Raw genomic sequence first — 18,868 nt, 5'->3', positions numbered from 1 at the left:
AAGGAAAGAGATCCAGAAGCAGCTCACTCTGCTGGGTCTCTCCTTCTGCATAAAGATTCTATTTTTCCACCTATTCATGTTCATACAGCCAAAGATCAAAAGTGGGTCCTTCTATGAGCCTGCCTCCAGGTCCACAGCCCAGAAAAATCCAATCCTCCATGGCACTTTTTTTTTTTTTTGTCCTGGAGTTTGGAGAAGGCCACAGCAACAGGCCTAGGCAGCTCTGGGGGAAGTTTTGTCAAAAGTTGAGAAGGCTGAAATCAAAAGATGAGGAGCCAATGTCCTTTGGTGAAATCGTAACTTTAGGGCCTTAGTTCTTGGAGAACGCAGGAAAAAGAAGCCATGGTAACAGGAGCTCCAGTTTGCGTCTCAGGTGGATCTTCATGGTCTGTGCAGAATGTTTGTGAGCAAGTGGCACGGACAGTTCCTGGGGTCCAGAGACTTCCCAGGCAATGGCTTGGTTGAGGAGGGACCTTTGGTAATACTGTTAGGGGAGCTATAGACCTGCCGTTTCAGTGGTCTGGTCTTGGGATAGCTCTTCCTAATCCTGACATGGTATGACTAATTTTGAGAGAGTCTCAGGTGATAGTTTTATGATGTAGTTTAAGGAAGTTCTTGTTTGTAGGGCCTTTGCTAATGAGAAATTGTATCTTTACTAGAAAGCATTTCTTCTCTTTGAGTCAAAGATACCACTCTTCCTTCCTCATTAGGGTTAAAATCATCTTTCTTCATAGCAAATTTTGCCCATTGACTTGATGATTTTTCAGCTGCACGTGACAAGCTCTTTTAAATAGATGGGTTTCCATAATTGTACTGTCTACTTTTAGGTCTTCAGTATGTTACTGGTCAGTTAGTCTTTGGACTTAGTCCTTGCTGTTTGGGGCTGATGTGACTTTCTGGTTTGGCTCTGGTCCTTTTCTTCTCAATTCTTAAAATTTTCTGATGTGTAGAAATGATGCCTGAAAGTATCATCTTTGCATTTTTTTTTAAACAACAAACTGGTTTGGCAAAGTTCTTTCTGTACTTGCCTTCCTAATTCCTGCCCTTTGTGTGGCCCATTTCCTACCACCTCTGAGTGAGCTTTGTGGTGTTTGGTATTGGAAAGTCAATGAGGGGTGAAAGTCTTAAACATGATTGAGCTCTTTGCCCAGGATCAGCTGTAGATCACATTTTAATGAGAAATGCCTGGAAAACAGAACAAAACAAAACAAACAAAACTTGCTTCCTTTCTATCAATAAAGCTCCCAGTTTGGGGTCTTGGCAGTGTGGTAGAGTCCCATATTCCTTTCCCATTATAGAGAACTGCATGCTGATAGGCTTTCTTTAGGCACCTGAGTATACAGGGGTGGGAAGTAAGCTGTTTTTTCCTACAAAGGTTTGAAGCCGTAGACCATCACACCTTCCTTATGCTGGTTAGCCCGTGACATTGCTCATTCCCTGACTTTTCCAAATGCCTATCGCCAATATGTTTAGTTACAATTTTGCTGTATTTTGTTTTTGCATGCAGAAAACAGAACATGACTTTTTAGAAATTTAACAAATGAAACAGGACCTACATGAACCCCCATTTTCCAAGTATCTGCCTTGTTCTTAGGCTCTTTGCTTATGCAGATTCTCATTGACTTGTTCTCATATGGTCCCACTTTGAAGTCAGTTGAGCATTTTGGCCTTTGACAAAGTTATGTGATAGAAATACAGTAAGTTCTGGCTTCTTAGAGTATAACAAACTGTCTCAGAAGAGAAATTGGTTCTTGGCTATGCTGAGAAAGACAGAGTGGTTTCAGTTGATGGAATTTTGTAGCAAAAATCGGTGCATAGTGACCTTGCCAAGTGTGCTTCCACAGAAGATGGGTATATTTGATCCTGAGTATGAGCATGGGTGCACCTGAGAAACCCTGCTTGTCGCAGGCAGTGGTACTTACATTCAGCCCCATGTCAGCGTCCTGCTAATAGTCTGGTGAGTTTTGGTGTCCTGTACCCATCCGGTGGTGTCTTTCCCCAGCTCTTACGATGTAGGCCCCTCCGTGTTTGTTCTTGTGTTCTTCCCCACGCCCCCTCTTATACCTCGGGTAACCTCCTGCATGCCTTTGCTCCTCTTCTCCCTCTGCCTCCCTCACTGCTCTGCAAAGCGCATGCTCCTTGAGTACAGGTCATTCCATGACCTCATCCCCCGTTCTTTCATCCTTCTTCTGGATGTCTTCTCCCTCGCCTGCGTTTAGGGCTCATCACACACTGACATTCTTTTCAGCATCCTGAACTTTCCCATCCTCTTCAACTTCTGAAATTACCGAACTTTCTGTTTGTTGCCTTAGTCTATTCTTTGCTCCCTCTTCCTGGCTGCTAAGCATAACACATTCATAGTTGACAGCCTCAGTATTGATCTGAAATTGTTTAACTTGTTACTTTTCTTTCTCATCCATTTCCTTCACCTTTGCTCTCAGCATATGACTGACCTCATGGTATACTTCACAGAACAGAGAGTTTAAAGCAGAGATCCTTGCTCAGGGCTCCTGTTGAGCTGTGTCTGTCTCCCCCCTCCTCTCCTTTCCCCTTCTCTGTTTTTTGAATCTGCTATTTACCCTCCAAGGCACAATAGATGAGGGGTTTGTGCCCTTCCCAATCCTCCTGCTCTCATTTCTGGGGTCCTCATCATCCATTGTTTACCACCATACAGTCTTTAAACAGCCGCAGTTCTTCTGATTTAGTCTATTGTCCTTTATACCTTTTCCTTTACCAATGTTCTTTTTTTTTAGAAAGTAATTATTTTGTTGGATTTTTCTTCAGTCCTCTTGTAGCTTTTTTTTTTTTTTTTTTTTGGAGGTGGGGTGTACCAATCCTAGGGCTTGATCTCAGCACCTGGGTGCTGTCCCTGACCTTTTGTGCTCAAGGGCAGTACTCTACCTTTTGAGGCACAGCTCCAGTTCTGGCCTGTTGGTAGTTAATTGGAGATAAGAGTCTCTCAGAATTTTCTGCCTGGGTTAGCTTTAAACTGTGATCCTCACATTTGATCTTCCTGTGTAGCTAGGATTACAGGCAGGAACAATCAATGCCTGGCTATTCTTTTTTTAATGCCATCAGTTGCCAAATTAAATAAATACTTTTCAGTCCTCAACTGCCTTGAACTCTCCACGGCAGTTCATTCCATCTACCACTACATCCATGAAGCACTCTCTTCATTTTTTTAGGATACCACAGTCTCTGAATTATTCACATTCTTCTTGGCCATACAGGCTAAGTTTTCCCACCCAGCCATAGACAGGAGTTGTATTTTCAGTTGGCTATAGTTTCTCCTCTCCAGGTGTTGGGGAGGCAGGAAGTCATAACTGCTCCTGATCTGTGCCCTCTGTGTCTACTTTTGTTGAGTCCCTTCCTTCTCTTGGACTCAGTTATCCTCATGCCAAGAATGTTATGAGCAACTGCTGGAAGGAAAGAATCAGAGTTCTTCCCTTTGTCTCTCCCAGTATAGCATAGAGAGATCTTAGTCCATCTAAATCAGTTTAAGACTATGGATTGGATTTTAAATTTTAAATTGCAGTCTGGCAGGATTTAGGTTACCAGGTAAAAAGGGAGCTCATTATCATGATCCCATACCAGCTGGAACCTACCAGAGTTAGTAGGAGCCCAGGATTGTGGGAAAGCATGTTCTCATGCATGGTTCAGTACCGCATCCAGGATGAGAGTCCTGACTGGTGGGTGTCTACCACCGATAACATTCCAATGGAGGGGAGACTGGGAAGTGCTGTGGTTCGTATCTTGCCTGAGTTTGTTAGGATCTGCATGAATCCCTTCAGTTGGGTCTTTCTCACCTCTGATGGTCATCACTGCTTGCTTGCTTCAGATTTTACTGGAGCTGGAGGGGCAGATGTTGGTTGCTTTGTCAGAGGCTTGGTGGAAAGATGCCTGGCTTGAGGGCTTGAATACCTCAATTTTGGCTTTGCCAATTATGGGTTGTATAACCTTGGGTACAGTTTCCTCATCTATAAAGGTGGAGTGAGAGTGGCTGAGAACAGTGATATTTCAGAGGCTCTCTAGCTCTAAAGATGATAACTGTGATTCTAACTATAAAGCTCAGGACACAAAGGGACAAGAGTACTCTGGGGTTGGGACATAGCTAAAGGAGTCCTGGTCAGGACAAGGAGAAGGACTCACAGGACAAATTGAGCTGCTTTGGGGAAAGTCCTCATCGTGGTGCTGCTTCTTGAGCCATATGCCCATTCCTCAAGCTGTACCTGTCTTGCATGTCTAGGATGAGTTCCTCCTAGGCCGTTTCTAGAAGAGTCATTGGACCCAAAGTGGCTAGGGGCATGAGGGATGTTAGGGAGGAATATTATAAGAGAAAGCATAATTGATTTTAAATGGACCTACACATTCAAGAACAAATAAAAAATAGCACTTTTCTTGACCAGCAATTGTGTCCTAGAGTGTTTTTCAGTGTGTCCTAGAGTGTTTTTCAGTGAAGATCATAGAGCCATCTGCATGGCCCTTTTGAATGGATTCCAGCGTCAGAAAGAACATAAGGTGAGGAAACCCATCTCTCTGGGGAAGAACAAAGCTGTTTCTTATCGCATGGATACAGTTTGTTTTTTCAAATACAGGCAAAAAAAAAAAAATCTGAAGTAGAGTTAGGGGAAAAGCATCTTACGAGCACCTACAACTGCCGGGTTCCAAACACTTCAAGGTTCTTTCTCCAGTTACCTTCCTGGAGCTCCTCTCTGCTCACTCTGCACAAGCATTTTCTAGCTTTTGGGGAGGAGCATGAGAGTTAACTTGTAATGAATATAAAGAATACTTGTTGTTTGTTTGGGCTGAAGTGTGAACACCTTTTCTATTTTTCATGAATCCCCTACTACTTAGGTGTCATGACTTACATGACAGTACAGAAGCTAAATACACTAGAAGTTTGATGTCCTAGCATCACTTGAAGCCAGGATACAGGTCTAGCAGAGTCTTCTTTGTGGAGGTGTTGCTGGTGAGGAGGTGGGGTTTCCATGGCAGCGCTAACAGCAAAACAAGTCGAAGCCCCAGTGCCCGATGGCAATGATCGTTTCTTCAGCATACCAATTCTCTATATGATTTCAGGAACTGCTCCTGGCTACATAGCTCTGAGATTAATCCTCTGAAAATCCTGTTAATAAATTCATTTTCTACACAAATAAACCCCCATGCAGAGATCTTGAAGAATCTGATAACGTTATGCACCCACTTTTCTCAGCTCTGGATCCACACATCATGTAGTCTGCTGGATGCCTTTTACATGGCTCAGTGCCACCCAACACACTATAGCCATCCTGACTCCCTAGCATACTGTTCCTCTCAGTCTCATATCAGCAGAGGGGAAAGAAACTAAGAAATGTGGTGTCACATAAAGCCAAGGAAGTTCGTGTTTTAAGGAAAGATAACCATAAGAGTGTGTGTGTGTGTGTGTGTGTGTGTGTGTGTGTGTGTGTATGTGTATGTATTTGTGTGTGCACATGTGCCTTTCCTGGAGCTTAAACTCAGGGCGTGAGTGCTGTCTGTGAGCTTTTTTTGGTTCAAGGCTAGCACTTGAGCCACAGCTCCACTTCTGGTTGGTTTGTAGTTAATTGGAGATAACAGTCTCATAGACTTTCTTGCCTGGGCTGGTTCAAACTCCAATTCTCAGATCTCAGCCTCCTGAGTAGCTAGGATTACAGATGTGAGCCACTGGCACCTGGCACCCATATGTTTTATTTATTTTTTTTCCAGTCCTGGGGCTTGAACTCAGGGCCTGGGCACTGTCCTTGAGCTCTTTTTGCTCAGGGCTAGCACTCTACCACTTGAGCCACATCACCACTTCTGACATTTTCTGTTGATGTGGCATCGAGGATTTGAACCCAGGACTTCATGCATGCTAGGCAAGTACTCTGCCATGAAGCTACATCCCCAGGCCTGCCCATATGTTTTAATGTGTGAGATAAATCTCTGAATCTCTTGCTCATTCCCAGATTGACCCGTGTGCCTGAAACTCACCTTTTCCTCGCCTGTGCCAGCTTTCTGTTGTGCTTTGTCCTTGCTGGTTTAAAGTAGGAGTAGTTCTCTAGGTCCCTGGATCATAGTCTCTCTCTACTTATTCCTCAGGGTTCCATGGCAGGCTTCTAACAGGACCCACTCCCAAAAAGAGTCCTTCCTTGCAAATAGTTCTGCAGCAGGGTCTCTTCCTCACCTGGCCTGTGGATTATTCTCTTCACCAGGCACCACAGACATAGTATCCAGGGCACAGGGCTTTAAAGGCCCTATAAAAATAAGTCCTAAAAATGTTAAAATTAAAAAGGGCAAACCATACATAAAGAAATGCCTAATTAAATGTCTATGAACTATACAATTAAGTTAAACTCATTAAGAACCCCAAGCCAGGTATAAAATAATTCCCAGCTAAATAGCATCAAAAGAAAAGTTACTAAATCCAGTTTCAAAAAGCTTGCAGTAGGGCTGGGAATATGGCCTAGTGGCAAGAGTGCTTGACTTGCATACATGAAGGCCTGAGTTTGATTCCCCAGCACCACATATATAGAAAAAGCCGGAAGTGGCGCTGTGGCTCAAGTGGCAGAGTACTAGCCTTGAGCAAAAAGAAGCCAGGGACAGTGCTCAGGCCCTGAGTTCAAGCCCAGGACTGGCAAAAAAAAAAAGTTTGCAGTAACAGTTATTATAGACTGTAAGTATATATTCTCTCTCTCTCTCTCTCTCTCTCTCTCTCTCTCTCTCTCTCTCTCTCTCTCTCTCTCTCTCCCTCTCTCTCTCTTTCGGCAGCACTGGAATTTGAATTTGGGGCTTTACACTGACTAGATAGGTTGGTACTCTGCTATTTGAGCCATGCTTCCAGCTCTTTTTGCTCTGGCTACTGTCTCAGATCTTGCTTTTCTCCCTGGGCTAGCCTGGATCTTGATTCTCCATTTAGCCTTCCTGTAAGTAGCTGGTATGACATGCATCTCACAAACTGTTTTTTTCCCCAGGCTGACCTCAAACTATGATCCTGTCAATCTCTGTCTCCCAGGTAGATAGGACTATAGGCATATGCACCACACTTGGTCTTACATTTTTATTGTGTGTAGTGTAGAGCTCCTACAGTAAGAACACATGGCTCTCTAGAAGGAGCTTCATCTATGGACCCTGGAACTATCCTGAGGGTAGGAGGAGGATCCTGTTCAATGGACATGAATCCTGAAAGCACTGCACGGGATTTGGTCTGGGAAAAGAAAACGTGTGATCAGTTCCTAAAGGATGCTTTTCATTTCTAGCAGGAAGCACTAATTATTGCTGGTGTCCATTATCCTCACTTTCCCCAGATTGCTGTACAATTGGATGTTGTCTTTAGAATAATTTCTAGCCAATCGATTATGAGAACCAGGGATGTACACATCTTAGGACATGTTTTCTATGATTTTTTTCCTCCTCTTCCTTCCTTCAGACAGGAACACAGTTATGCTCTTGGTCTTATAGCTTCAATCATGCTGAACCTGAAAATGCTACATTAAGTCTGGCCCCAAAGGCAATCTTCTGAAGATGGTGACACTCTGCTGGGAGGGAATGCAGATCCTCTCAGGAAGAACGTATCACAGCCTGAGAGTTTCCACATACTAACTTCAACAAAATATGCAATAAATTACTAAAAAGAACTAACACTGAAATAAGCCACTGTAAGAATCTGAAGCAATGAAGAACCACAGATGAGAATGGGAGATGCGCAGGGTAAAATATCTTTTAGCATCTATTTAGACTGGAGAATGAAGGAGAGGAGTACTTGAAGACATAATGGCCAAGACTGTCCAAAAGTGACTGATGCTATGAATTCACAGGTATAAAATGCAGAACAAAGTCCACTAACTAGGAAACATAACATGAAATAGATATATTTTAGTGAATTTAAAGAACAGAACAAAAGGCAAAGATCCTACAAACAGCAGAAGGCCAGGTACAAATTTTCCTCCCAGTATTACTTCCCAATATTTCCAAAAGCATAGGAACCCTTTATTGTAGGTGTATTTGACACTTGATTAGCTCCTGAAGTGTGGATAAATGTTATGTAGGTAATTAAAAAAATTTAAATTATGTAAATGATTTCTAGATGAAAGTCTTAAGGGCCACTGCTTAGTTCTTCACTTCTTCATTGTATCCTGCTGAGGTGATTCTGAGAGCATGTATTGGCACAAGGTGCTGAATCTTTTACCAGTCTGACATTAACATTGATACATGGAGAATAGATACAATGGACCATTGCCCTCATCTACAGGAGATCTTTGCATCAGCAAGAACTTTAAGCCAGTGAGAACTGTGGGTCATTAGTGCAGCATAAACCAGCCAACATTCAAAGAAACTTGGTGTTCTTTGAGGAAAACCGAGCAATATCTTGTTTTCAAGGCATTTGGCTTAGGTATGTAGCAGGAAAGTGGATATTAGTGGCTAGAAATATGGTTTAGGCTGGGACTATGGCCTAGTGGTAGAGTACATGCCTCGTATACATGAAGACCTGTGTTCCATTCCTCAGCACCACATACATAGAAAAAGCCAGAAGTGGCACTATGGCTCGAGTGGTAGAGTGCTAGCCTTGAGCAAAAAGAAGCCAGGGACAGTGCTCAGGCCCTGAATTCAAGCCCCAGGATTGGCAAAATAAAAACAAAACAAAACCCAGAAATATTATGGCTTATAATATGCAGTGGAAAAAATTTGATGAAACTATAATCCATGATAGTTTAGAGGTCATGTATGACTTGAACTGTTTCGAGTTCTTTTGAGCTTTTGCTTAAGGCTAGCACTCTATAACTTAAGCCACAACACCACTCCTGGCTTTTTCTGTTTATGTGTTACTGAGGAATCAAACCGAGGGTTTCATGCATGCTAGGCAAGCACTAAGCCACATTTCCAGCCCACTTCTATGTTTTTGGTTTGTTTTTTTTTAATATTGACAAACCTCAGTTCTGATGTCCGTGTTCCTTAATGTCAAGCAGTTTGATGTTGCATCATAACAATGACCATTACCGTAAAGCAAATAGCATGTAATACTTTTTGTCAGAGGTGATAGTAATAAGTATACAGATTGAATGAGAGCAGATTGTTGTGTAGTAATGACCCTGGAATACACTGAGTTCCTTGGCAGTGCCTATAGTTTGTCATGTTACCGGTCATGATGTTGCGATCTGTTATCCCTTAGAGAAATGATGATGTCAGCTATGGTAACTAGCCATAATATTGAATGTAGTTGCCTTCCACCATTTGAGAAAGAAATTAGCCCAAGGCACAGCATCAAGGATTCCCTAAGAAAACCTGGGCTCTCTGTGTATATACTGTAGGGACTTGAGTGTGTTTAATTTTCTTGTGTAGATTTGTTGCATCCTCTCTATAAATGTTAGTGACATTTGCACACTGGAAGTGGATATGTCTATTTGTGAGCCTGTCAACTTATCTAATTACCTACCCATCTATATTTTACCATGCTCTTTATTTTGTTTATTTTTTATCATGCTCTTTAAAAATCTTCTCTCCCCCCTCCTCCTCTACTTTCCCCCCTCCTTTTATTCTCTCCCTTTCTCCTCCTCCTCCTCTCCTTCCTCCATTTCTTCTATCAATCGTTTCATTTGCAAGTGCCACTTAAAAATTTAAATAGTTACTAATTTCCAGGCAGTAAAACCTAGTAGTAAACTAAAAGGCTAGTTCCCTAGTCTCTTACCACTTAACTCTGATGAGGGAAGAAAAAAAACAAACAAAAAGGTTGTTTTAGATGGTAAGTTTTCTAAGAGAACATGGCAGGGTAACATGATAGAATAGGGAAGTCAGAGGCATCAGATACTGAGCTTGAGTCCCAATCTCAGGACTCAAAATAAAAAAAAAATAAAGAAGTCAGGGAGGGCCTCTCTGAGGAGGTGGAAGGTGAGCTGAATTTGAATTCTCAGAAAAAAAAAAACACACACTTGTGAATCTGTGGGGACAGTATATTACAAAGGAAACAGTAAGTGCAAAATATTTGAAATAGCTTACGATAATATAATGAAAAACAAATGTGGATAAATTTAAGCCAGGGAAAATGGAAGCAAGAACAGAAGATATGCAAATATGCAAACCACAGAGTTTCACAAAATTCATAAAGTTGAGTTGTAAATCTAAGTTGTATCTTCCTGAGAGTCAGGCTTCAACTGATATGTAGTCAGTCTCATGGTATGATTTCTTTCTTTTTTTTTTTTTTTTTTAAAGAAATTTAAGTAGTTGTACAAGGGAATTGCCATTCAACAAAGCTGTTCATGAATACCATGCATCTTGGTCAATGCCACCCTCCCTTCATAGGAGTAAGATATCCATTTTTCAAGTGGATAAATCCACTGGTAGAATTGAAGTAAGTCGCATAAACTTTCCCATATAGGGCAAGAGCAATTGTACCAGTGTGCCAAGGCCTTTCTCCCCATAAAAATTCAAATCTTAACCCTTGGGACTTGTCAATGTTACTTGGAGGGCTAAAGGTACTTTACAGATATAATTAATGGAAGTAAAGACCTTGAGATGGGAAGGTGATCTTGCATATTTTGGGCAGGCCCAGTCTAATCCCATTAAAGCCTAGAACCTTTCTCAGCAAGAAATAGAGGCTAATTTATCTTTGGAGGCATACTCAGAAAGATGATATGTTGCTGGCTTTAAGATGGAGGAAGAGGCCAGGAGCCAAGGACTCTGAGTATCCTGTACAAGCTGGAAAAAGCATAGAAACAGATTCTGAGGCCTCCAAAAAGGAACATATCCCTGTTGACAATGATTGTAGCCCAGTGGGGACTCATACTGGACTTTTGACCTGCAGAATTTCAAGAGAATACATTTCTTTAAGTCACAAACTTTGGGGAATTTGTTATGCTATTCACATGAAACTAATAGAGTTAGGTTCATATTGGTTTCAATAACAAGTTCACCTCCTTAACTGGCTAAGCAAAAAGATTATGGTAAGGATCGGAAATAGTAGATTTCACAGGCAGGGACACAACTTATTTCCGAAAATTTTATGACTAGGGATGGAAAGCTCCCCAAACTCTCTTAGTTTTTCCTCTCTTTTTTTTTCATCCTTCCTATTTTTCCATTTTTTCCTTTACAGCCTGGTTTTCTACATTTCTCTAGGACATTTGGTAGAAGAGTATGTGTGTGACGGGGCAGCTGCTGATTTTCTATGTTAACCATGTTTGATGATAGCTACCTCGAGAAGTACTGAAATCTCTGATTTCAATTCTGATTTCCTGGAGGAGGAGTGTTTGTTGGCTTGGCTTGAGTCAGGTACTTGGTAATGGTGCAGTTATCTGGTTACAGGTGGCCTGCTTATCTAGTCAGAGGACTCAGGGCTAGTTTCCAGAAAAAATGTAGCTGTTGTTCTTTTTTTGTGTGTGTGGTTCTGTGTGTGTGTGTGTGTGTGTGTGTGTGTGTGTGTGTGTGTGTGCCAATACTGGGGCTTGAACTCAAGCGCCTAGGCACTGTCCCTTAGCTTTTGCATTCAAGGCACCATGTGAGGCAAAGTTCCACTTCTGGCTCTTTCTTTCTTTTTCTTTCTTTCTTTCTTTCTTTCTTTCTTTCTTTCTTTCTTTCTTTCTTTCTTTCTTTCTTTCTTTCTTTCTTTCTTTCTTTCTCTCTTTCTCTCTTTCTCTCTTTCTTCCCTTCCTTCCTTCCTTCCTTCCTTCCTTCCTTCCTTCCTTCCTTCCTTCCTTCCTTCCTTCCTTTCTTTTTTGTGGTTAATTGGAGGCAGATAGAATTTCATGGACTTTCTTGCTCTCTCTGGCTTCAAATGGTGATTCCTAGAACTCAGCCTCCTGAGCAGCTAGGATTGTAAGTGTGAGCCACCGGTACCCAGCATTATAACTGCTTTTTTTTTTTTTTTGCCAGTCCTGGGCCTTGGACTCAGGGCCTGAGCACTGTCCCTGGCTTCTTTTTGCTCAAGGCTAGCACTCTGCCACTTGAGCTGCAGCACCACTTCTGCCCATTTTCTGTATATGTGGTGCTGGGGAACCGAACCGAGGGCTTCATGTATACGAGGCGAGCACTTTTGCCACTAGGCCATATTCTCAGCCCATAACTGCTCTTCCTAATGTAACAAGCCCAACCCATTTTCTAGTGAAGAACTAATTTAATGGGTTGAAACTAGCAAGAGATTTTAAAAAACACGTATCAAGGTGCAGATATGGTAATGTAAATCATACAACTTTTTATGGAACATGGTCTTAAAAATTTGAAAAACATTGGTATAGACAGACAGGATTCTCCTTCAGGTTGTAATAAACATGCTGAAAATAACCCCTTTAGTAATGAGTATTTATTTTTTTCCAAGACTGGGACTCAGACTTGGTATCTGATGCTTTTACTCATTGGCTGGTGCTCTACCATCTTATCCATATCTCCACCCCCCACGTTGCTTTTTAATGGCCTCATTCAACCTAGGATAAAACCCAATCCAGTGGTTTTTTTCAACTTGGATTTGTATCAAGTTCACCTGATTCTTGTTTTCTTTTTTTTTGTAGCCCAGACAGATAATGGGTATGAACCATCATGCCCAGCTCTTAATTCCTTTTAAAAAGGATATAATAGGATCTATTCAATCACTAATTCTGTAAGTGTAACTTGTGAATATTTAAACACAAAGCAAAAACAAAAGGAATTCTGCAGACGTCTCCTGAAATTTAGGCACACCCAGCCCTGTTTCTGGTATTCAGTTAGGTTTGGCGAACACGGACTGACTGACTATACAGATGAGTGGGTCATCTGCATCAGCTCTGCAGTTATTCACACTTGTATCCAGACTTCTGTTGGATATTAGGAAGGAAACAATTTGATGTTATTTCTTGGAAAGGGTCTGGCATGTGAACGGCTTCACAGCAGCTTATTAAAGGCCCATCACACACTTCACAGTTCAGTGGAGCAGATGGCAGAATCTATCTCCTTTTCTGACTGTTGTGTCAGTAATATTCACATTTGGATGGTCATTCCACCTCCCCATGGCAGCAGGGCTGGATAGGAGGAGGCTGAAATCACTGAAAATTCAGACCCTTGTGTTGGACAATAGTTCTGTACTAGCCCAGAACAATAACCAAGAATTCCAAAGTTCTACGATACATCACATGGTAAGGATTATTTATGCTTGAAAAAAATGTTCAAAACTGAGCAATAAAATGACCTGTTGTACCAGGTATTGGCCATTAATCAACTTAATTTTAGAGGACACCTGGCTCAAATTTGACTAGTGTGGGTTGAATGAGTTCTCAGGCCCACCAAGCCTTGATATGGTCAACAGAACATTAGCATACAGCTGGAACCCATTTTCCGACTCTTTGTTCCAGGGGGCATGCACTCAGTCCACAGAGGTTTGTGGATGAAAACCTCAGTTCTGGGATTTGTCATTTAATCGGGTTAGGGACCAACAGCCCCCTCCATCCCCAGCAGTGACAGCCCAGGAGCCCGGAACCCGGAGCACGTGCCGCCGCTGCGGCGCGGCCGGAGCCTTCTCACCAGCCCCCCCCCCCCCCCCCCCGCCCCGTGGGGTTCCGAAGGGGGCTTCGCGCTACCCGGCACGCTTTGTCCCCGCGCGGTCTCCGTCCACCTCCCCGGTTCCTGCGCCCGCCCGCCCGCCCGCCAAAAAGTGAACTTTCTCCAGGTGTGGAGTTCCTGGCTCGGCGACCACCGGAGCGAAGCGGAGCGGGAGCGAAGCGTCTGCAGGGGGCCAGCGGGCCTGGGTGAGCACCGGGCCGACCCCCCAGGACCCCGCTGGGGTGGAGGGGGAAGTGAGCGGCCCCGGCGGGCGGTGACAGCCCAGCTGGGGCGTTGCCATGGCAACCGCGGGGCAAACGGGCCTCTGGGGCTGCCCGGGGGTGGGGGAGGTGGGGGTGGGGGAGAGAGGCTCGCGGGGAGGTCCTGGACCCCGGGGGGGGGGGGGTGTCCGTCCAGGGTCATCGACACCTCCTCATCTCTCTCCCACCCTCCTCGGGACGCGAACCCTGGGAAAGTGTAAAGTGAACTAGAGGGTAAGTGTGTGTGTGTGTGTGTGTGTGTGTGTGTGTGTGTGTGTGTGTCCCAAACCCCAACACATCTGTAGAAGTTCCAAAGTTGTGAGTTAACACAATAACAACTAGAGCCCGGCACCCAGTAAGACCTCATTATATGGTAGCCAGGTTATGTCCTTTGTCCACACAGGCTGCTAATAGGAGGGGGGATGACTCACAGTAGCCCTCCCCCGCACCCCAATTTGGCTCTGTGGATAGCCAATTCAAACACACAATTGTGCAAAACGCTCAAACGAACCTATGTGTGATATTTAAATAAGATGTGAATGTAAAACACATGAGCGTCATAGAGGTGGGTTTTTTTTTTTTTGCTTTTCTTGGGGGGGGGGGTTGTTTTTTGTTTTTTTCAATGCTAACTGGTTCTTCTCCCCCCCCCCCCCCCATCAGAGTTAGGAAGGACCAAGTCCAGTATCAGAGCAGGATACAGGAAGCCATGCATAGGGAGAGAGAGGGTTCTGTGAGTGGGAAAAAGTAGGCATAGATTTGGACGCTATGCTTCCTCTCCCAGGTTCTTGCCTTCAAGTTCTGACCAGTATGCAGATACATTTCCAAGGGTATCCTGCCTAGTCTCTAGTGTTCCTATCTCAGTGGGTCATACATCCCCCTTCTATATGGTTTTCAAGTCAGAAAACTTGGCTTCATCCTTGGCACCTATCACTCCTTTAGATCCACGTAATTTTTTTTTTTTTTTTTTTTGGCCAGTCCTGGGACTTGGACTCAGGGCCTGAGCACTGTCCCTGGCTTCTTTTTGCTCAAGGCTAGCACTCTGCCACTTGAGCCACAGCGCCACTTCTGGCCATTTTCTGTATATGTGGTGCTGGGGAATTGAACCCAGGGCCTCATGTATATGAGGCAAGCACTCTTGCCACTAGGCCATATCCCTAGCCCCACGTAATTTTTAATTTAGTAATTTTACCTTCACTTCAGATACCAATCCAGTCACTTACATATATTCCAGCCTCTATCACCCTAGACCAAATTACTGTCTTTTGTCTTGTAAGAATCCTAATCCCTCCTAAGGGATAAGATATGTATCCTATCCTTATATTCCCATCTTTATACTATAGCAGGAACAATGCTTTATAAAGCAAAATTTGATTATTCTGTCCACCTTGACCCTTGCCTTCAAATCTACCATAGCTTCTGGTTATTAATACAGAAGACACAATTCTTGATAGTCACCTAAAAGTTTGGTGACCTTATATATAGATATTTGCCAGTCCTGGGCTTGGACTCAGGGCCTGAACACTGTCCCTGGCTTCTTTTTGCTCAAGGCTAGCACTCTGCCACTTGAGCCACAGTGCCACTTCTGGCCGTTTTCTGTATATGTGGTGCTGGGGAATTGAACCCAGGGCCTCATGTATAGGAGGCAAGCACTCTTGCCACTAGGCATATCCCCAGCCCCAGCCTTTTCTATATATGTGGTGCTGAGGAATCAAACCCAGGGCTTCACGCATGCCAGGCAAGCACTTTACCTCTAGGCCATATTCCCAGCCCTACGGTTTTTTTACTTCTTGATTCTTTTCATATTGTATTCTCCCACTTTAATACTGGCCTCTCAGTTTGCCTCTTACTTTTGACTTACGGACTCTTAGCTCATGGAGACCTGCCCTCTGTGACCGCATGCTTTGTCTGGGAGGATCTGTCTTCTATTTGTCCAGGGCTTAGTCAGCACTGAAAAGACTCATCAAATAGACTGAGGTCTAGTGGAGAGAGCGTTGCTGGAGAAGGTCCCTGATCCAGAGATTTATCCTTTGGCCTTCTGATGTGAAGGTAGTTATATTCTCCCTTCTGATCTTTTTCCATGGTCATTCACTGATGGGCCTTGTTCCAGGGCTTTGTGACTTGGTCCCTCTTGCTTTGTCTTGATTTAGAGTAGCTGAGGGTTGAGGTGTGGGCCAGGAGTTTTGTCATGTTGGAGGCAGCTAGCTTCCATATATCCAGTGATTTATTCCTTGAAGATGCATGAACTAGTCCTTCAGCCATGAAAGAACATGTGTGAAGTTCCAGAGAACTTTGATCTGAATCCTTCTACATTAAGAACCATCAGAGGAAGAAGCAGGAGCTGTGGCTCAAATGGTAGAGCACCATCTTTGAATGAGAAAGCCAAGGGAGGATGAGACCCTGAGTTTAAGCCCTATTACTAGCATATGAGCACGCGCATGTGCGCACGCGTGCGCACACGAAATAAAAGAATTATTAAAGGAACTTGAAAATAAGATGGGTTCTAATCCATGAGATGGAAGGTATGTCAGCTGTTTTCAAGTATTTGAAGGGTTACTTAAGTGTGGTAGACAAAGTCCCAGATTTTGACCTTGCACGCTGGCCTGTTACTTACTTTTTTTCCCCATCTAAATTCCTTTCAAACTAAAATAATTTTGTGATTCAAAAAACATAGCAGGGAGTGCCTGAACTGATTAGATCTGGATTCTTGAGGCAAATTGAGTGGCAGCATTTTAGCTTTTTGAGTTCAGCCACCAGTGAATTGAAATTATAATAGCTGTATTTATTATATTCACAATTGAAGGGGTTATTAATAAATCATTCCTTAGTCCCATATTATCTCTGTTCTACAGACTAATTTTTTCAATAGGATTTCCTTAATTATATCAAATGTTTCATTTCCAGAATGTTTAAAATGTCTGATTGCTATAATCTCCAGGGAAACTAGAGTCTTAATTACATCCAGTATTTTTTTAATTTTATTTGATTCTTTAGATAAGATTGAAAGTAACTTATTTTAAGGGATATGGCTACCTTTTGCATTATTGTACTGACTGCAAATTTAGAATGTTTTGTTCATATTATTATCATGATCTTAAATATTTTAGATTGTAGACTAGCATATAGAGTTGTTACTACTTTCAGAGAGAATAACATGATGACAGCTTTTTACTCTCTTCCTCTCTCACTTTTCTTATCATGATTCAGATGTAATTCTTCTGGCTATTTCCTTAGTGCACATCAAGACATGCTTCCTAGGAAGCAGAGGGCACTGGAGCTTGATATTTTCCCACCTGTCTGCTTTCTAGTGAGTAAATGTTGGCAATCATTTGTGGAGTGGGACTTTAAGTTCTAGATAACATTTTCAGTATGTATTGACAGATTTAAATTTTGCTTAGGGAATTAAGGCAGTGGGATGGTAAAAATCTTTTTGTTCATTTTTTTTGAGACAAGATCTTGTTATGAAGCTCAGGTTGGCTTGAACCCATGGTTCTCGAGTCCTGGGATTATAGTCATGCATCATTATGTTCAGTCTTGAAGATCTTTAAATGATATTAGGGATAGCTGATGGTGCTGGGGATTCTGAAAAGATGAGTAGTCTCTAGAAAAATCTGACCAAGGGGACACAGGTTCATTTTCTTATCTAGAATTATAAGATCTACTAAAGAACTAGACAGCCAGGCTTTGGTGGCTCATACCTATAATCTTAGCTACTCAAGAGGCTGAGTTCTGAGGTTTGCTGGTTCAAAGCCAGCCAGGCAGGAGAGTCTGTGAGACTCTTATCTTCAATAAACTACTACAACAGCTGGAAGTGGAGCTGTGGTTTATGTAGTAGAGTGCTAACCAGTCTTGAGCAAAGAGGCTCCGAGATAGTGTCTGGGCCCTGAGTCCAAGCCCCAGGACCAGCACATACAACAAAAGAACTAGACATGTTTGTAAGAAGGACATAACTAGTTATGACCTGCAGGAAGAGATATGAGACAATTTTGATTTTAAACATTGAGAATCATTCTGTGATTGGTGTCCAATGAAATGGTTTCTTGAAGAGAATAAGTAGGTTCTCCCCATCATTGGGAAACTCTGTAAACTCTAGTGTCCATGCCAGCGTGCATCAGATTTTCTGTGAAAAAAATCCCATGCTGCACCCAGTGCACTCAGATTCACTGTGCAATTCCCCAATCCGCGGCTGCTTCTCCACGGCTGCTGCTGCTATGTGGCTTCTCCACTCTGGCTGCTTCTCCACGGCTGCTGCTGCTATGTGGCTTCTCCACTCTGGCTGCTTCTCCACGGCTGCTGCTGCTATGTGGCTTCTCCACTCCGTTTTGCTACAGGGTTGGTTTTAGATGACCGGATAAACTGTAGTCCAGAAAGCTGTGTTGTGGTAGGTGACATTAATGACTGACATTAAATATTTTAGGAGAGGTGAATACAGCTATAATGTTCTATGCACAGACATGAAAATGGAATTAGGAAACTTGATGAGACAGGAGGTGGCAGATTAGGTGGAGGAAGAATGATGGAAGGAGTACAGATGCACTGCACACATAAACGAGCATGTTTCATGGAAACCATTTGAAGACCATAATAAAAATAGAAAAATTAAAATATTACTTATACTTTTAGGTAATATCCACAAAAATGGATATATTGAGTATGTGTATATAAGCTTAAACACACATTTTTTGCATAGTTGAGTTATATTCTTTTAGTTTTGTCCCATTCCTGTTGTTACAAGGTGATATTGAGATATTTTCTGTAGAGATTTGTGAGTATTCTTTTAATAAAATTGATTTTTTTTTTTTTTGCCAGTCCTGGGGCTTGAGCTCAGGGCTTGGGCGCTGTCCCTGAGCTTTTGCTCAAGGCTAGCACTCTAGCATTTGAGCCACAGTGCCACTTCTGGCTTTTTCTGTGTATGTGGTGCTGAGGAATTGAACTCAGGGCTTCATGCATGCTAGGCAAACACTCTACCACTAAACCAGAGTCCCAGCCCCATATTCATTTTTGAAAATAAACTTCTGTATGTCTTCAAAGTAGAGCCAATGAAGAGCTCTTGTGGAAGTAGGAATTGAAAGCTGGTGGTTTTATTGTGAGATTATTTGAGAAAGATTTATGAATAAAAT

General features: G+C 42.7%; 1 protein-coding gene across 2 annotated transcripts in view; it reads left to right on the top strand.

Moving 5' to 3' along the window:
• Window positions 1-13,519: 13,519 nt before the first annotated feature.
• Stk33 (serine/threonine kinase 33) overlaps window positions 13,520-18,868 on the top strand; it is a 142,488-nt gene continuing 137,139 nt past the window's right edge. The window contains exon 1 of one of the 2 annotated variants that reach the window (XM_048360326.1): window positions 13,520-13,697. The gene's annotated coding sequence lies outside the window, so the exon portion shown is untranslated. The remainder of the gene's footprint in view (window positions 13,698-18,868) is intronic. The other variant, XM_048360323.1, reaches the window with a different exon arrangement.

The sequence above is a fragment of the Perognathus longimembris genome, chromosome 13 (genome assembly GCF_023159225.1).
Source record: "Perognathus longimembris pacificus isolate PPM17 chromosome 13, ASM2315922v1, whole genome shotgun sequence".
NCBI classification, from domain to species: domain Eukaryota; kingdom Metazoa; phylum Chordata; class Mammalia; order Rodentia; family Heteromyidae; genus Perognathus; species Perognathus longimembris.
Note: the sequence above shows the minus strand (reverse complement) of the source record. Positions and strands in the feature narration are given on the sequence as shown.